The sequence below is a fragment of the Myotis lucifugus genome, unplaced genomic scaffold, assembly GCF_000147115.1.
Source record: "Myotis lucifugus unplaced genomic scaffold, Myoluc2.0 scaffold_1, whole genome shotgun sequence".
Lineage (NCBI taxonomy): Eukaryota > Metazoa > Chordata > Mammalia > Chiroptera > Vespertilionidae > Myotis > Myotis lucifugus.
In genome coordinates, this window is record NW_005871049.1 from 15,541,148 (window position 1) to 15,559,702 (window position 18,555).

General features: G+C 42.0%; 2 pseudogenes; both read right to left on the reverse strand.

Moving 5' to 3' along the window:
- Window positions 1-501: 501 nt before the first annotated feature.
- LOC102432779 lies at window positions 502-657 on the reverse strand (annotated as a pseudogene).
- A 7,618-nt stretch (window positions 658-8,275) lies between these two features.
- On the reverse strand, window positions 8,276-8,596 carry LOC102429235 (annotated as a pseudogene).
- Window positions 8,597-18,555: the final 9,959 nt, after the last annotated feature.

Consider the following 18,555-nt stretch of genomic DNA (forward strand, 5'->3'; position numbering starts at 1 on the left):
TAAAGTTGCTTTCAGTTACAAGGACCATGCCAAGCATAGTCTCTTGGTAAAAACCTTTTTGATGATTGTTAGAAAATTTATTAAATTCTTCAAATTGACTAAGCATAGAGCATTCTGCACTAAGACATTTTCTTGGCTTTCTGTTATAACTCCATGAAAAATCAAATTAGTTTTCACTTTGGCTAAATACTTCACCATTTGTGGTTGGAGGATGCCAAGCATTGCTTTAGTTATTTTCATTTAGGGACTAAAAGATAAATTGACCCTCTGTGAATACACATGTTATACACAGTATGGTTTTATTTCCATTGTTATTTTTAAAAAAGATGTCATATTTATACAGCAGCAGAAAAATATTAACAAAGAGAAAAATCATTCTTTCAATAATTTCCCAATAAGACACACCCAGCTGTCTAGCTAGTAGTGATCTTTTTAGTGATATAGTAAGGTGCAAGCAACTGGATACAGTATAAATATGTGAGCCATCTCATGCGCATTTTTTTATAGACCCAGCTTGGTTCCTCTCCAATGTCCCCTCTTGCAATAATACCTGATTGTATTACCAGTTTCCATCCGAATCCATTGGGGAATGGGCTGATTCTGCTTTTATTTTGTTGCCAGGAATCTCTTGATCCTGAAAGTCTTGTGAGAAGACATGGCGAAGAAGTCAACCACACACACCACAATGGCAGAGGAGAGGAGCCTTATTTCAACTTTTCAAGTTGAGATGCCAAATGAGGGGGACAAGAAAATGATCAAGACCCCAGGGTGAGCCTTCATTCCCGCTCTATCCCGCCCATTCACTCCTCTACTTAGCTAATCTGAGTTGACCCCTGTACAGTTTTGCATACCATATTGCATAGCAATCATATGCTTACATGTATTTCCCTCACCAGAATATAAGCTCAGGATAAGAACCAGGCAGTGGCAGACACAAAGCATGGCTCAGCTCCTTTAAGAAAAGACTCACTGCAGTTAACTCTTTCTGGGTCTAGATCAGCATTCAAATCAAGGTTATCCTTTTCTTGGGGAAGCTTATAGTGAATGACTGAGCAAAGCAGGGTGGCTGAGCTCATACTCTCCTCTGGCAACCCTGGCTTATGAGCACATGAAAAGATGGTAAAAGGCCCTGGCTATTTGCAGGATTCCTCTCGCAGCCCCATTCCAGGGCCCTCTTTGGGTTGGCAGAGTTTTGTCACATCTGTATTGTGGTCTGCCTCTTATCCTGCCTAATCTTATGCCCATCCCCTTTATTTTACAAGTGTTCTTTCCCATAAACTTTTTATTCCCCAGTCAAGCTCACATCTGTTTTCTAGGGAATCCAGCCTAGTGTCAGAAGTGGTCCAAGAAAGCAGGCAATAAGGTGATGTAGGAGCCGGCTTACTTACCCACTCCCTGGTTGGTAGTGAGGAATCAGTTCCTAGTGCCAGTTAGTATACAGACCGCTCTGGAACAAGGTAGCAGGCCAGTGGATAAAGTGTTCACGAGTAATGAGCCAGGATATGTCGGCAGAGGAAAATGCAATGGTCAATAAGATGATTCGGGCATTTGAAATGTGTGTGTGTGTGTGGGGGGGGGGAGATGAAAAATACAATAATAATAGAATTGGGTGGTTTTTTTTTTCTAAATTGCAGTGAAACTACAGATTGATAATGCAAAGCTGAGGGCAATCAACAAATTGAAAAGAAAGTGTAAAAGCTGGAGTGCCTCTTTGGTAGCTTTCAAAGAAGCCCTCATCTCATGCAATGGACTCACAGAAAAGGCTGAAGATCAAGTGTAGAATTTGATGTTCTGACTGGATAAATTTCAAAGATGGTTGGAAACTCAACCAAGGTAGTCATTGCTCTGGTTGGACAAACCTGAGTCCCTGACACATGAGATGAGGACATCTGGAAGATGCTCCTATAGATTTTGACTCTCCAGGCTGTTCTGAACCTTATGAATGTGCAGAAGTGGCTTAACCTCCTCATGATGAGCCAGCACACAAGGGAGTTGACTGAGTGTTGGAATGGCCTACGAAGGGAAAGCTGAAGTGGCAGCTCATAGGCAATACTCTGGCCCAACGTCTACTCCTTCACCCTATCATTATACTTATATCACTTTCTTTGGCTGAAATAATAACATTGTTTTACATGTAATGACTGTCAGTATTGTTTTATATAGAGTCAGGTAAGGTAATATTTTCTTTCATAATCTATTTTTTTCTGGAGTTTTACATGCACACACACACTCATACACACACACACACACACACACACACACACACACACACACCCTATTTTGGCAACTGTACACCCTATTATGGCAAGTATACACTGTAATGCTTACTCTAGTCTTTTCCCAGAGACCTACCACCATTTACTCGAATAACAGTGTATTGGAGAGAAAGTAATAACCAGACATTGTGAGGTCTTGTTGGACCTAGGGTCCAAGTTTACATTGACCCCCAGAGACACTAAGCATAATCATGGCCCCCTTAAGAGGACACATGAGTATAGATCAGATAATACATGAAGCTCTGGCCGAAGTCTGCCTTACAGTGAGTGTCCTTAGATCTACCAGGTGGTCATTTCTCTGGTCCCCAAGTTTCACACACTTGGCAGTTGGAGTGACATTCACACCAACCAGGCTCAATCTTTTTTTAAATCCACTGCAGTATGATACCCATCAGAGAACACGTGTTCAGAAAAATGCATGATAAATAAATACTGGCTACTGATTTCAAGCTTTAGGAAGAAGAGCTATTTGAAGCAAAATATACTTTTGTGGGGGTGGGAAATAAAGAGACTTCTTAACTTTATTTTTGTACTTATGGGAAAGGGAGCAAGAGAATTTTTCTCTATTCTTAATTTATGGCATTCTTAACTGGTACCTTTAAAAAATCATCAAAGTCTGGCTGAGTATCAAGAGAGTCTTACTATAACTAGCCATGTACTATGACCAAAAAGGACAGCTTTATATTTAAAAACTGAGGTGGTTGATGGGATGGCTAAGGAGGAGTAAATGGAAGGAAGGGAAGTTTACAGTTCTGTAAATTACAGCTTGTAGCAGGACCATGATGCCTTGCCAATCTCAGCCAGAGGGCGAGTCAGCCAAAGGACCGTTACTCACACTTTTATAATTAAGGCTGCATTTTTGGTGTAATAAAAGGCTTACATTTTGGCTTGGGTTTCCTTATTAACAGTTATACCGACAAGCAATTTATTTCAAAGGACAACTGCCAGGAGAGCCCCTATCATGGGACTTTAGTGACCCAGCTTTAAGGTTGGGGTGTGTGTGGGGGGGAGAGACAAAGAAAAAAATGCAACTTAAAGACCAAAAGCTTTTGAGGAGAGAGAAACCCAGAACTGAACATTGAGATATAAGACCTTCTATCCTTACCTTCGCCATTCAGAATTCTTTCTTTACCTGTGAAGAGCAAAGTTTAGGGTAGATATCAAGAAAGGCTCTCTGTATATCCCAAGAAACCAGACACACCAATCAGAAAGGATATATGCATCCCTATGTTCATAGCAGCATGATTTACAATAGCTAAGATTTGGAAACAGCCTAAGTGCCCATCAGCAGATGAGTGAATTAAAAAACTTTGGCACATCTACACAATGGAATGCTATGCAACAGCATGGATGGAACTGGAGAACATTATGCTAAGTGAAATAAGCCAGTCGGAGAAAGATAAATATTACATGATCTCACTCATATGTGGGATATAATGATGAACATAAAACTGATAAACAAAAATAGATCCTGAGACAAGGGGCAGGGGAGGGAGAGTTAGAGATCAACCAAAGGACTTGTATGCATGCATATTAGCATAACCAATGGACACAGACACTGGGGCGGTGGGGGTGTGCCCTTAGGGGTGGGAGTGGTGGGGGGAGTGTGTCAATCGGGAAAAGGGAGACATATATAATACTTTAAACAATAAAAAAAAACAAACAATGAGGACATATTGATAACAAAACAAAAAAAAGCCTCTCTGATGCTTTGAATGTTGGACCCACAACAAACTGTAAGATTGTCCTCTCCACAAACTTTTAAAAGAAGAGTTAGTTATCTCTTAGGGAATGCGGAAGTATATAGTTTTTTTCCAAGATGTATGTTCCTGACCCATAAAAGAAAAGCTGAGTAACTGATCTTCATTCGGTTATTGACTAAAGAAAGCTTAATAGACTAACATATAGGGGCAGGCAAAAGTAGGTTTACAGTCGCATTGTGACCTTTTTAAAAAAAATATGTTTTGATTTCAGAGAGGAAGAGAGAGGGAGAGAGAGCTAGAAACATCAATGATGAGAAAGAACCATTGATCGGCTGCCTCCTACATGCCCCACACTGGAGATCAAGCCCACAACCCAGGCATGTGCCCTGACCGGACTCGAACCCCGGCCTCCTGGTCCATAGGTCAAGGCTCAACCACTGAGTGATGCCAGCCGGGCAAATTGTGACATTCTTTATAAAACTATTGTAATAATCATAACTTGTATGTCTTTTTCCATACAAACTACTGTAGACCTACTTTCCCCCACCCCTGTATCTATCAGTATCTTTTATCAACTCCTTGACTTAATGGGGACACTGGCTATTGATTGGTCAGTCTGTTGGAACTCTGGTAGATTCTGGTGAGTGGCAGTTAGGCCTGTGGAAACTCCTCTGTGGGTTCCTTGAAAGTAGGGCCTATGTATTGCAATTGATCTAAGTCAATGTGGTCATACACAATTCCTAGGTTCTTTCTGGAGGATAACAGTAGCCATTCAGAAGTTGGCTACTGTGGATGAGAGTTAGTTAGTTCTCAGCCTTGTTACTAGATCATAATGAAAGCAATTCTCAAACCAAATTCTATAATATATACAGACATTTATTAGCCATACATTGACTAGCAAGCGGGTCCAGAACTGTACAGTTCTGTAAATTCAATGAAACCCCAGTTTTCGGTCATCTTAAGTGCCCTGAAATCCACCTTATCTGCTTAGAGACCGGCACTGCACTCCAGAGCAGGAATCTTTACTCCTGTTGCATTCATCAGGCCACCAAAAATCATCATAACCAACAGGTAGACCTCAGACCATTTGGGGATCAAGCTTTGAGCTCTGCCTCCTAGGGTGAAGGCTAAGTCTTTGTTTGCTTCTATTTATGCAACAGTAGGGAGAGAGTCTCTAAAATATTTATAACCTTGCATTAGTTTCATCAATGATGTGTGATATCTAACATTCAACATTCATCATGCCAGTCAACAGTGTTAAACACCAGAGGTTTGTTTCTGACATTCCGGATGCTGATTAGCAGGGGGTAGGTTGTCAATCTTGAGATTCAGACAACAGAATGAACTGTAGTTGCCCCTCTGGAATGTGGTTTGATCATCCCTGAGCTGATACATAATATTAAGATGCTATAGCTTCCTGGCCAGTGTGGTTCAGTGGATTGAGCGTCGTCCCATGCACCAAGAGATTGCTGGTTTGATTCCCGGTCAGGGCACATGCCTGGGTTTTAGGATCAATCCCCAGTAGGGGGCCTGCAGGAGCCAGCAAATCCATGTTTCTATCTCTCTTTCTCTCTCCCTTCCTCTCTAAAATAAATAAAAACATATTTTTAAAAAGATGCTATAGCTTACCTTAAGAATATTTTCAAGTATATTACAGACTATTTTAATACTGTTGTTAATCAAGCATAGCACCTGGCCTAGAGGAACCACGCAAAGTTTGCTGGATTGAATAGGATAGTTTGAAGAGCTTGTAAATTGGAATATGGCTATATCAACTGGGTTACTTATTCATATGCAGTTAGAATTTTAAGATTTGGTTATTGCAACTCATGCATTTATTTTATTTTCCAGTTATCTTGGGGACACTAGAGAAACCCTTGGTTGGCTTCAGGCCCCTATGGGAGCTTGACAAAGTTTTGTCATGGTTCTATTGAGGAGGCCTCAGGAGGCCATTCATTTATAGGTTTTGTGAACAATTACTTTCAAGTGATGGTTTAAATTGTAAGTTAGTGAGAATTGTCTATATACTTGTAGGTAATGTTTAATTGTTATAAAACAGTGAGACTTCTTCATGGGGTGGGGAAGTGGGGTCGGTGGGAGGCAGTATGTACACTGAGAAATAGATCAAACCATCCCTACTATACTGTCTTCCCCTGAGTTGCTTTGGGAATTCAGAGGTGGGGGCCATACAGCTAATGATAGTGCAACTTGACTGTGAACTACTGCACTTGTCCTTTTGGGAACCCTGCTAGGTGAGTGAGCTGGGGAGAGGCATCCAGACCTCACCACAGCCTTACGCTGGTCCATAGAAGTTCCACATACAGCTCTCTGCAATGGCACAGTGAGCCAGTTCTCATTGCTGGCTCCCACTGCCTAGCATGTAGCTCAGAGGAATGGAAGAGGATAAAGTCCTTTAGATATTATTTTTAAAACTACCTTCTTCATTTAAAATTATTTTCAGCAACTCACAAAGTCATTAGGTATTTACAGTCATCTCTGATTTCTGAACTCACTCGAGGTTGAAAATCTCACTCTTAGGGGTGGACGGTAACATCTCTTTAAGCAGGTTGTTCGTGATAAGCATGGATTCCATTGGCCTCCTCCCCACCCTGGAACACATAGTTCCCTTCCCACTCCCCTGTCCCTGGAGAAAAGTTTGTGACTGCACCTGCACTGATATGTATCCGTGTTCCTATCTAACGAATGTTTGGTTTACCAGCTTGGAAAGTACCCGTGCTTTTGTGCCCCCTCACTGAAGAGAAAACATGCACTCCTACACTTGAGCTTTGATTTCTGGCAGCCTGTGGCTCACCGGAACAACATGTGTGCTTGCCCAATGTCTTTGTTTTGCCAACAAAACACCCACAATCTCAATGATATTTTCAACCTCCTGTATCATATCCTGGTGTCTATTTATATTGACATCCAGACGTTTAGTTTCACCACTGGCACAGAAATGACATTTTTTGTGCCTAATTATTACTGTGGTAATGTGATGCCATCTCTCTCCAGACAAAACCCCTCACTGCCAGCCACAGCTCAAAAATTTGCCTTATGAAAGTTTTTCTGGTAATTGTCTTTGGCTTCTAAGAGACCATTCATTTAATATTATGTGATTTTAGGAGTTTTGAAGAGCAGGGGCCATCCATTCCTCTTTAAATGTTTGCACCAGCTCTCAGAAGATGTGAGTTATTATTCATGGGATTGACACACTTGACATAAATTCTTGGCCCTGCTATTATTGGCTTATTGTTGGATCATGTGCATTACCATAGGATGTGGAATAAGAGCAGCTCTAAATGATTTGTGAAGTATTTATTTGCCTCTGGTCTTACGTAGGAGTTTAGGATGTGGGAGATGAGCACACAGGGCTACAATAGAGTAAAATCCCACGATACACCCCAGGATAATGCAAATTTGCATACAATCCAATTAGCTCCTCTGCTCCATTCAGTCTCAATTTCCAAATGCAAGTGGGTTAATGTTCTTATATTCTGGGAAATGGGCCGAGACTATGGAGGGGAGCATGAAGTTTGATAGGGAAACCTCGAATAATCCCGACTGGCAAGCAGGAAACCAGAGCACAGGTCTGCAGTGTTTCATGGGTCGATCTTTCAGGTTGGGTTGACGGAACAGCTTTCCAGAGGGCAGCAGATTCCGGGAGTCACTCTCACTGTCCTGGAAGTCCCAGCCAACATCAGACCTCACTTATATTTGGCTAGTGGGGGGATGGGAGCAGGAACTCCCACCAAGTGGCTCCAAAATGCAACAGAGATCTGGATGGACTTGGATCACACTAAGGATTCCCTAGGATAACTCTTGGTGGGCAGTATAGGTACATTTTTATTTAAAATGCATTTTATTTTTAGACAACCTACAAAATATGTTTTTTCTGAAAAACAATGCCTGGCTCTGGCTGCTTTGGCTCAGTGGATAGAGCATCAGCCTGCGGACAGGAGAGTCCTGGGTTCGATTCCGGTCAAGGGCACATGCCCGGGTTGTGGGCTTGATCCCCAGCAGGGGACTTGCAGGAGGCAGCCAATCAGTGATTCTCATCATTGATGTTTCTATCTCTCTCCTTCTCCCTTCCTCTCTGAAATCAATAAAAATATACTGTTAAAAAAATGCCTGTGCTCCAAAGAAATCAAGATAAAAATAAATGAAGAGCTCAAGATGCTGTTAGTCCCACTTGTCCTAGTCCTGGTGTGTGGCAGCCAGGTATGATGACAGGTGATGGACCCAAATTGCCAAACTTGTTAACATTTCTAACCATCCTTAAAGAAAATCAATACAGGGTCATCTGGGATTCATGTCTTCACCAATCCAGACCTGGTAGTTTTTGAAATTATCAAGCATGTTCTGGATTTGTTCTGCAGCCCCTGTCATAAAAGACTTTCCTCTTCCGGTCTCTGGACTCCACGTCCCCTTTGATTTCATGTAATCTCTGTGCTCCTTATAGGCTTCTTTTGTGAAGTTGGTCTCCTGTAAATGATGGTTCATGACAGTACCAACTCCAGTGATTACGGTTCTTTCCGTACCTTTACCCTCCGGGCCTTCAGCAGAGGCATTTCCACCAATAAACAAGTCATCATTGTCATCCTCTGTCCTACTGACCATCTTCCCCTCTACCTCCAGGCACAGCCTGTCTGCAATCTCCTAGACTTGTAGATATGGGAGAACACCTTATCCTGGCTAATGATTTCCGGTAGATGATGATGATGATGATGATGATGATGATGGCTGCCGGAAGGAGCCAGCAGAGGCATCTGGCTTAGCAGGAGCCCAGAGCTGAAGGGAGGGAGTTGTGGTAAGTGGTGCTTTGGGGGAGGGGGAGCAGATGGGGGTGGGGAGCTAAGTCATTTTATTTACCTTGTAGTAATGCAAGTAATGAAACTGCCCATGTTACCCAATCTATAGTACACCTTTTTGGACCCCCACTTGTCGTATTATGGTGGGATTCTACCATAATTCCCTACTCTCTATCAAAATGTGATGGTGGTTTTCTTAGCATTATGGAACTTAGGTATAAGTGTATCATGACATTAACTCTTCAGCTCACATATTTCTCCCTACCTCTGAAGTATATTCTATCAAATATGGTTAAGATCATGGTTTTCAGGCAGCTTTACTGAGCAAAGGCAAAAACTACATTTCAGATTTTGCCAGTGGGATATGTCAACATTGTGTGTTCATATATTTAAACACGCTGTCATTTTTACTGATTGAAGGCAAAGACATGGGTGCATTTAGCTTTGCACTTAATATACAGACTTGAGAAGCCAACACACAGGCTGCCAGTGCGAAGTAAACCAACAAAGCATTGGGCTTCTGTTGTGGGTACCCTAAACAGAAGTTGGCAGCTGTTTCAGTGTATAATGAGTGTAGGGCAGAAAATGCAGTGAAGGGGGTCATTGTTGGTAGAGGAAGAAACACGTAAGTGGTCTCCTCCCTTACATAAGTATGGTGTGAATAGACTCCGTTGTCCTGGTGGGCAATATCACTTTGAAAAGGTTTTTCTTGTTCTGGGAAGAGTCACTTAAGTGACTTTACTGAATCATTTAAGTGACCTTACTGAGTCCTGTAAGTGTGGGGCGAGCTGGCCATTATTCTGGGAGAGGAGTGTAACCAGAACTTGGATGTTTTAAGTGTCTTTAAACGTTGTGAGGACGTCACTGCAGGAAAAGATGGAAACGTCTTGGCCAACCACTCCTAGGGCCATGTTGCAGTCTGAGAAGGGACTCTGAACATGAACAGAAAGAATTTGATCACTAAGAGATCTTCAGGATCAGGAATTTTAGGGCACGAGGGTCCTGGAATGGCACAAGGTGCTGGAGATAGCCTTTCCCCATAAACACTGTTGTGGAAGGCATTGACTTTGCATCAGTAGAAGCGACAGGTGTAGAGGATAGTGCTCTAGCACTGCCCTGGAGGTGGCTTTGAGGATGTGGGCACCTCTTCACCTTCTGGTGTTGTCCCAGAGGACTCAACACAAGTGTTCTGAGACACCTCTCACCGCAGACCTCTCAGCCTTTACCACACTGCTTCTCAGGAGCCAGAACTTGTGAAACCTTAGCTCTATGAGGCAATAGAGAAGCAAAAGGACTCTCAGCAGGCAGGTCCAGGCTAGTTTGATTGAAAGTCCCTCTCCTGTGAGTAATACTGACCCACAGGGTCAAGCCTCCAGGCCCCTTGGCTACCACAAGAATAAATTACTTTCCCTAGGTCTGCCTTTTGGCTGCAACTCTCCAAGATGAGCTTTCATCATCAGCCAAGGCCCCTGTGCCACAGACTGTGGTGTTAGCTTGATCCTCCTCCTCAAGTCACTCCTGTGCACTGTGGACCTTCGAATGCTTCATGCAGAGGGAAAACAGATCTCTGGACTTGCTATTTTTGTCACGAGAAAGCTCAGGGATTACACTCAGAGAATAGACAAAGACAAGTTCATGGTACTTTGTACTGGGCTGAGGGTCACCCCAATTCCATGTGAGGAGCAGAAGAAACGTGAGGAAAAAGGTCACGGTGCTTTGCTATTCAATGGAAAGAGCAAGAGATCAAAACATGCTCCTGCACACACAGTAGTATATGCATGTATTTGTATGTATACTACTTCTGGTCACATAAATCTTAGGAAAGGAAGTAGTAAATACCCACATGAAATTAAGATTGAAATAAAGAAAAGGCCAAAGAATAATTTCTTTCAGGAAGGAGATCCAGAGCAGAGTGAAAGGGCCACAAGTTTAAGCCCATATAAGAAATCTATGTCAATGGCAGGAAGAGACACTTTCTCACTGGCCAAGCCTCCAGGGTTTCCCTGAGTCATACTTTGGCTTTGTCCTCAGAAGAGGTCAGTTTAAGTTAAGGTAATGGAAAGTCTCTGACCTTTTCTTAACATTAGAGAATCCACCTCTGGTCAGAAAATGGTGATTCCTTTCTCTATGATTCACTACCTTGAGGCCTCTGGTTTCCTGGAATTCTTTTAAAAATTCCAATTCTTTTAGAAAACACCACAGTTTTGGATAAGATGTTTCTCTTTCAGAGTGTGGAATTAATCCTCTCAGTACCAAAATGGAGCTGTTTGTCTTTTGGTGTCCCTTGGCCCAAATATTGGTGACTCGGACTATTTCAGAATTGCATAAAATGTAGTAATACATTACCTAAAAATCTGATGATTTTATATTATATATTCCTACTTTTCTTTTTACAAAGTTCTCTATATTATTATTGTTGTTGTTGTAGCTGCCATTCATTCAATAACTATTAAATACCCAATGCTGGACACTGTTCTGGAGTTAACCACGAATTGTCACTGAACAAGGTGTTTTTAAAATTTTTTCTTGAATTTAGGGGGTGACATTGGTTAATAAAATTGCATAGATTTCAGGTGTACAATTCTATAATACATCATCCGTGTATTGCATTGTGTGTCCACCACCCTAAGTCAAGTCTCTTTCCACCACCATTTGTCCCTCCTTTACCTTCTTTTACCTCCTCCCACCCCCTTTCCCTCTAGTCATCACCATGCTATTGTCTTCTGTGTCTATGAGGTATTTCTTTTTCTTTGCTGAATTCTTTCACCTTTTTCACCCAGCCCTCCAATACTCCTCCCCTCTGACAGCTGCCAGTCTTGAACAAGGTGTTTTAAAGATATGTCTAATTCTCACAACATGGAAAAGTGAGGCTTATTCTTCCCATTTTACAGAACGAAAATCACTGAAGATCAGAGAGCTTAAGTAGCTTGCTCAAGTCAGACAGCTAATAAAAGGCAAGGCACTTTCCGATAATCTGTTTGCGTAGCGCTTTCTACTAAAACCAGAACAAATCTTGAAAACGTTCTTTCCTTTCTTTTCTGTTAATCTATCAAAATTTTTAATTGTTTCTCTATATTGGTTCTGGCAGCTGTTCGGCTGGTCAATATCTAACTTCCTTCTATTTATATTGTCCTGATACCCAAATACTTCACCATCCTTTTTACTGTCGGAAAGTTTCAGGGAAAGCAAACCCAACCTTCAGTGAGAAAACATGGGATAGAGAACTGGAAAGGGTTGGTCAAGGGTGCCCGGGAAACTAAGTAATTTTGGAATCAGATCTTTCTAGTAAACATTCACTATTATCTTTGAAGTAAATTCAAATAGAATTTATTACTAGAATATCAGCTAGTTCTATCACTAAGTGCTATTCCATTTTAAAGTAAATATCATTTTAAACCTGTCATTTAAAGTTACCCATAGATATACTTCACTTAGTGCAATAATCAAGGCCTGACTATAACTAGGAGAATGGGCACAGATCCTGCAACTCATCAGTCTGGTGAAAAGTTAGGCAGCATGATGTTTTTGTTTTGTGTTGTTTTCAAAGACTGGAAACCTAGACCTCAGAAATACATCTACAAATGGGGTGAATTTTTTGTGGAGGCAGGAAAAACACTTTGTTAGCCATAGGGTCATAACTAGAATGGGTGTGTCGTGAGGTGCAGAGTATCAGAATATGCCAACCCAAAATATGCCACTTTAGCATAAAGATTATTTTGAACTGAAAGCAACTGAGAAGAAGCAAATAGAAGAAAAGTTCTCTGTCTTTTCCTTCTTGCCTAAAAATGCAGAACATAAATTTGTAAAGGTATCTCCCCATCCCTCTCTACCAAGAAAGATAGAAGTTAATCACCAGAGATAACTCTAGACTCTTATCAGCCCAGAGACAGCACCTGAGGAATGTACAAAACAAACTCTACTAGGGCAAAAGTAGGGTTACAGTTGCAATTATGCGAAACAGAGTTTATTCTTGTATTATTATTTATTAGTTATTGTATTATTTTTCATATGAACAACTGTAAACCTACTTTTGACCCCCTACTGTATTTACCCCCCTCAAATTGCCACCCTATAAACAAAGTCTTTTTCCTTTGCCTTGTCATTTCTCTAAAACTTTCTTGTTCTTTCATTAAGATGGTATATAAACACAAGATCTAACCACCTCCGAGTTACTCATCACTGAGTATTCTGTGTGTATGCATGGCTGCACATGTTAATAAACTTGTGTTTGTTTTTCTCTTAGTAATCAGCCTTCTAACCATCTCATTTACAGGGCCCCAGGCAGATAACCTATGAGGCATAGGGAAAACTTTTTTCCTTTCCCAGGGCCATGAATGTTATGTGGCATGTGTGTAAAAGTGGCAAAAGGCATTGGCCTCATTTTTTGGCTGTGTTTTTGGTTGCAAGACTTGAATCTGACTCTTGTTGGGAAATGTAGCTTCGTAAATGATTGATAGTTGTTGGGGCCGGAAGGATATTGTTCCAGAGCATGTGATTATCATCTCTCTTCCCTACTGAAGATGGATAACTCAGCAGGACATTCACATATTAACTTAAAATATTCCTCATACGACTCATGTTCACGTCAAGGAAACATATAAGAAAGGCTTTCTTGCCCTGTGTTATTCATGAGATGTAAGACCCCATTTATTTTGGATTCCACCTTCTATTTAAGTTATGTTTGAGTTGTTTTTTTATATATGTATCTGACACAGACATTATATTTCCCACTATTATCCTAATTTGTGATTATATAGAGCCAAGAGTTCTAAACCAAAGAATGCTAGTTAGTGGTATTTAGTGTAGTTTGGCTGGGAATCAGATCAACTCATGGTGGGCGAGCTCATATAAACCTGCCAAGAGCTGTGTGTTACTTATGTTTGCATTTCTAGCATTTCTCACAGAATCTATTTTATAGCAGCCACTCACCAATGCTGTTAAATAGGAAAATGTTGATAGCAGCAGAGGTATGGGTGCCTTCCTTCTCCTAGAGGGGCTCGCTGGCTAACATCTGCACATTCGACCCATGCAGGCAAACATGGACCTCACCTATGGGGTTATCCTGACAGCTTCTGGTTGCCATGGGTGTATCTGGACTTGCTCAACAAAAACGTCCATTCTTCTCTGTAAATTCTGCTCAAGTTCTCTCTCTTTTTCCCTCTCCACCCTTCCCTTTTATTGATTGAAAATTTGAAAACTTGTTTAGATACTTGTGCACCAGGCCCAATGAGATTCTTTCCTGTATGAAGAAGTGGAACTCCACCCTTGAGTTTTATCTGGGTGCTGTGTAAGGGGGAGAGTCATTCAGCTCCAGACCCATGACTATAGGAGTCATCTCACCTCATTGTTTCAGAAATTCTCTTTCCATGGAGAGTCAGAGTGTGCATTCTTCACCATTGTCTTTGAGGATCAAGTCAGGGGGAGGTGGGGAATATTCAGATGTCTGTTTTTTGTCTTTTTTGCCAAAGATAAATCATTGAATACTTCTTGATGCATACTTGACTCACTGATCACCATACAGCCAAGTAAGGAGGGTCTGCCATTTATTCCCAAGGGCCATTTCCTTTTGATACAAAGGACTCTGCTTTGGGGCCAGCCTTTTACCTTTTTCAGTTCTTTGCTTAAATGTCTGCTCAGCGAGATCCTACTAGAACACACTGTTTAATGCCGCCATGTCCCCTCCAGGAATCCATGACCCCCTCCTCTACTTTTCTCATCATCATCTGATCTTCTATAAATGTAATTTACTTACCTTCTTTATTGTTTCTCTTTCCATGAGACAATATAAATTTCATGAAGGTAGGAATTTGGGGTTTCTTGCTCCCCCTGTAGTCACAGTGACTAACACAGTGTCTGGCTCAACCCTATTTGTGGAAGGAAGGAAGGGAGGGAGGGAGAAAAGTAGGAACATGATGCATATTTATATACAGAACATGATGTTGGTGAGGTCATGAGAGCAGGGTCAATAGTCAGATAGACCAATTATGTTGATTTATCTAATTGTCCAGAGTGTACCCCAAAGTCCAGCTATTGCCTCAAAAAATGCTTTTAACTAACCGTCAGCGCAATGGTGATGGGGCAGATGTGTGAGTGCAGGAATGTAGCTGGATGGATGCAAACCCATTACTGCTCCAGGCAAGGCAGCTCAAAATTCCTGGACCACTGCTGCTGGGTCAAGAGATCAGTAGATCTTTACTCCCAAAGGCTAGAACATAATGTCTCCTTTTCTTCCCAGGTTGATAAATGCAACTAGCTTTTCAAAACAGCTTGCTGAATGCAGCAGTCAATCCAGAATAAATGACAAAATCTATAACTTCTTTCAGATACAGGCAAAACTCTGATTAGCAGATCTTTTCTTCTAATGTTGAAAAGCAGATAGGCAAGCTTATAATGATAATACGCCAGTGAGAGAGTTCCTTCTGCTCGGGCACTGTTGGCTAATAGCTAACAACCTTGGGATACTGGGGTTTATTTTTTCTTATTTTCACTTAATTCATAAACATTTTTTGATAATTTGCTATTTGTAAGATATAGAACTAGCCTTGCAAGATGCTAAAAATGAATCAGAGACAGACATTGCCTTTAAAGAACTTAGGCACTTATATTATAAGACAATAATGTCTTGTCAATACCCTGTTGTTTTGCTGTATTTACTATGTGATCAAAAGCAATAAGAACAATTATAAATGACTCCATCTTTGCTTTCTCACTCAAATTGCACAAATAGGCTGCTAGTTCTTTGAACAAAGAACAACTGGGATCATGCCCATGCAAACTATTGTAAGTTCCTCCAAGTCCAAACATCCCTATGCAACACCCTCAAAAGTCTAAAATCTTGCAGCCGTTGCGCTGCAATGAAAGCTGTGAGGTTCACAAAAGTCACAAAAGAAGCCAGAATGAGGCATTGCAAGAAGGAATTCTATCACTTAATCTCAATCTGAATTTTCTCAATTTAAGATAAAGTTTAACATACCTGATGTGAAAAACAGAAGTGGCTAGCTAGGCTGGAACAAGCTGGGTCTCTTGCAGGATTTTTATCAGATTATCAGCTGGGAGAGCCAGTAGTAGGAGAGATAAAAGGTGGGGTTGATCTTATTTTTAAGAAGTTATTCTGTACCCTGGCTGGGTGGCTCAGTTGGTTGGAGTGTGGTCCTGGTCAGGGCACATACCCAGGTTGTGGGTCCCATACCTGATCAAGGTGCATAAGGGAGGCAACCAATTGATGTTTCTCTCTCTCCCTCTCCCTCTCCCTCTCTCTCTCTCTTTCCCTCTCCCTCTCCCTCTCCCTCTCCCTCTCCCTCTCCCTCTCCCTCTCCCTCTCCCTCTCCCTCTCAATCAATGAAAACCTATCCTCAGGTGAGTATTTAAAAAAAAGGATTCCTAGCCAGTGTGCTCAGTGGTGTGGTTAGAGTGTCAGCCCAGGTACTGAAGAGTTCCAGGTTCGAGTATCAATCAAGGGCACATATCTCGAGTGCATGCAGCCCTGGTTGGGGTGCCTGCATGCATGCAGGAGGTAACCAATCGATGTATCTCTCTCACATCAATATTTCTCTCTCTGTCTCTCCCCCCCCCTTCCACTCTGTCTAAAAATCAGTGGAAGAAATATCCTTGGGCGAGGGTTAACAAAAAGGTACCTACCCTTGACCAGAATCGAACCCTTATACCCTTCAGTCTGGGGGCTCTATCCACTGAACAACACTGTCCAAGGCTATCTCCCTTACTTTTAGATCAGTGCTTTCTCCTGAAGTGTGGAATGGGTGTTACAACTGCTTCTGAGCACGTATTAGTGGTTTGAGAAATGGTGAGTGGCAAAGATTCCATGAGTCAGGACAGCGCCCACTCTGCTAGCTCTGGCACTAACACACACACACACACACACACACACACACACACACACACACACACAGAGTTCTTCAAGGTCTGTAAAGTCATCTGGAGCCCCAGGGCCCCTTGAACCAGGCAGTCCTGTTGCAGAGCCCCTAGAAAGCAGGAGTCTGCAGCATCCAGCTCAAGCGGTCATTGGGGAGTCAGGAGGGGCGTCGGCGGGCATAGCTGCTTGTCTCTTGTATACTTTTCCATTTGGCTCTCACCTTCTGCCCTCTGGGCCTTTTCCTGGCACGTGTTCTTCTGGGTCCAAATGATCAGGGAGTAGAGACAATTGTTTCCCTCAGCTCTCCTAGAAAGCAAACTCCTTTGCCATCCTAACCCTTAACATTTGCTCTTGATGTTTCCATTATAGCTTAATACGGTAGGAGCTTTTTGACATTGTTGTAATGTCTTTTGTTTAATTGAAATACTTACTGCTTGGCCTTAAGTGACCTAAAATTCCTGTTAAAAAAATGATCTTAGTGTCCTACAGTGACTGTCTTAGATGAAACTCCTATAGTGACTATGAATGTGACTGGGACAAGTAATTACGGACAGACATCTCGCCAGATGAGTCAGCTTAGCAGGCGACAGTGTTTAGATTTTTCTCAAGATAATAATCTTTCCTTTTGTGTGTATATGTATGTGGATGTGTATCTGTAAACCCTCCCAACTCTTTCCTCTTCAACCCAAGACACACACATCTAAATGCTTTCAAGTTCTTGAAACTTATTCAGGTTAACAGGATGTATTGTCAACAACTGGGGGTACAAAAAGGACGAAGATGTGTTCATTTCTGTCACTCATCCTTTGGAATTCATGCCTGGTCCTCCTGTGTTCATTAAATACCACCCAGTGCTCCACACTTCCATGTGTCTGCTCCTGTGGCTTCTCTCTGCGAAGGAGACCTTTCCTGCCCCGTGCACCTGCTCTACCTCCATCCCTGTTTTGAAGTTCTCTGCGGGCAGGAAATAGCCTTCCTCCCCTTCCCCAGGGGTTGGCCATAGAGTCATGTAGCCCATACAACAGGCTGGCAAGTATGGCGCTGCCGGGGCTGACCAGCAGACCCCGAGCGACGGATGAACAGATGACTCCGACACAGGTTTCTGTGAAAGAGAGGGCTAAGGGACTCTTACTTCAGTAGTAAAAGCAGTCTTGTTCGCCTGCCTTGTTGGCTTCTTATTGTAACAACAGCTTGAACTCAAATTAACCTTTAGATACAATCAGCAGGGCAAGTATTCTTGAGAAAGTATATGCTTCTACAAGGTCAGGTCTTTGAAGACTAAACATAGAGATTCCAGCAAAACACCCCGGGGGATCGGACTTGTTTGGAAAAGTCAAGGTAGGGGCTGCCGCCTTCGGCAAGGTCCCCCCAGAGGCCCCCGACCTTTCAGAGAATCCTCCTTACAGACATTCCAACCAAGCCCGTGCTTCCCCACATGGCACAAGTGCATTGCCACTGGCGTCTTGTACACTAAGGAAAAGCCATTGTGAAAACCACGCACCACAGAGGCAACCACTCAATCCCCCTCTGGAACTATAGTCTGACTTGGCCAAACCCATTTTTCTCTGCTCTAAGAAAAAAGAGGGAAGTACTCTTGTAATTCCCCACCAGCATAGTCCAAGCCACATAAGAAGGATTCAATAAAAATATCTATTTAGTGCTACAAGGTCATTAACTTAGCTACTTTTGGGTGTTGGTATTTTATCTTATGCCTATTCTGGTCAAGGCACTGGTTAGGAGTGGAGGGCCACTTTATTTGGCTGTAAAGCGGGGTAAGTAAAGATATGACCTTTGCTGAAACATGACATTTCTAAGAAAAAAATTAATGCATACTATAAACAGTAGTCACCCCCTTATCTCTATTTTTTTGTACCCTTAGTCAATCAGGTCTAAAAAAT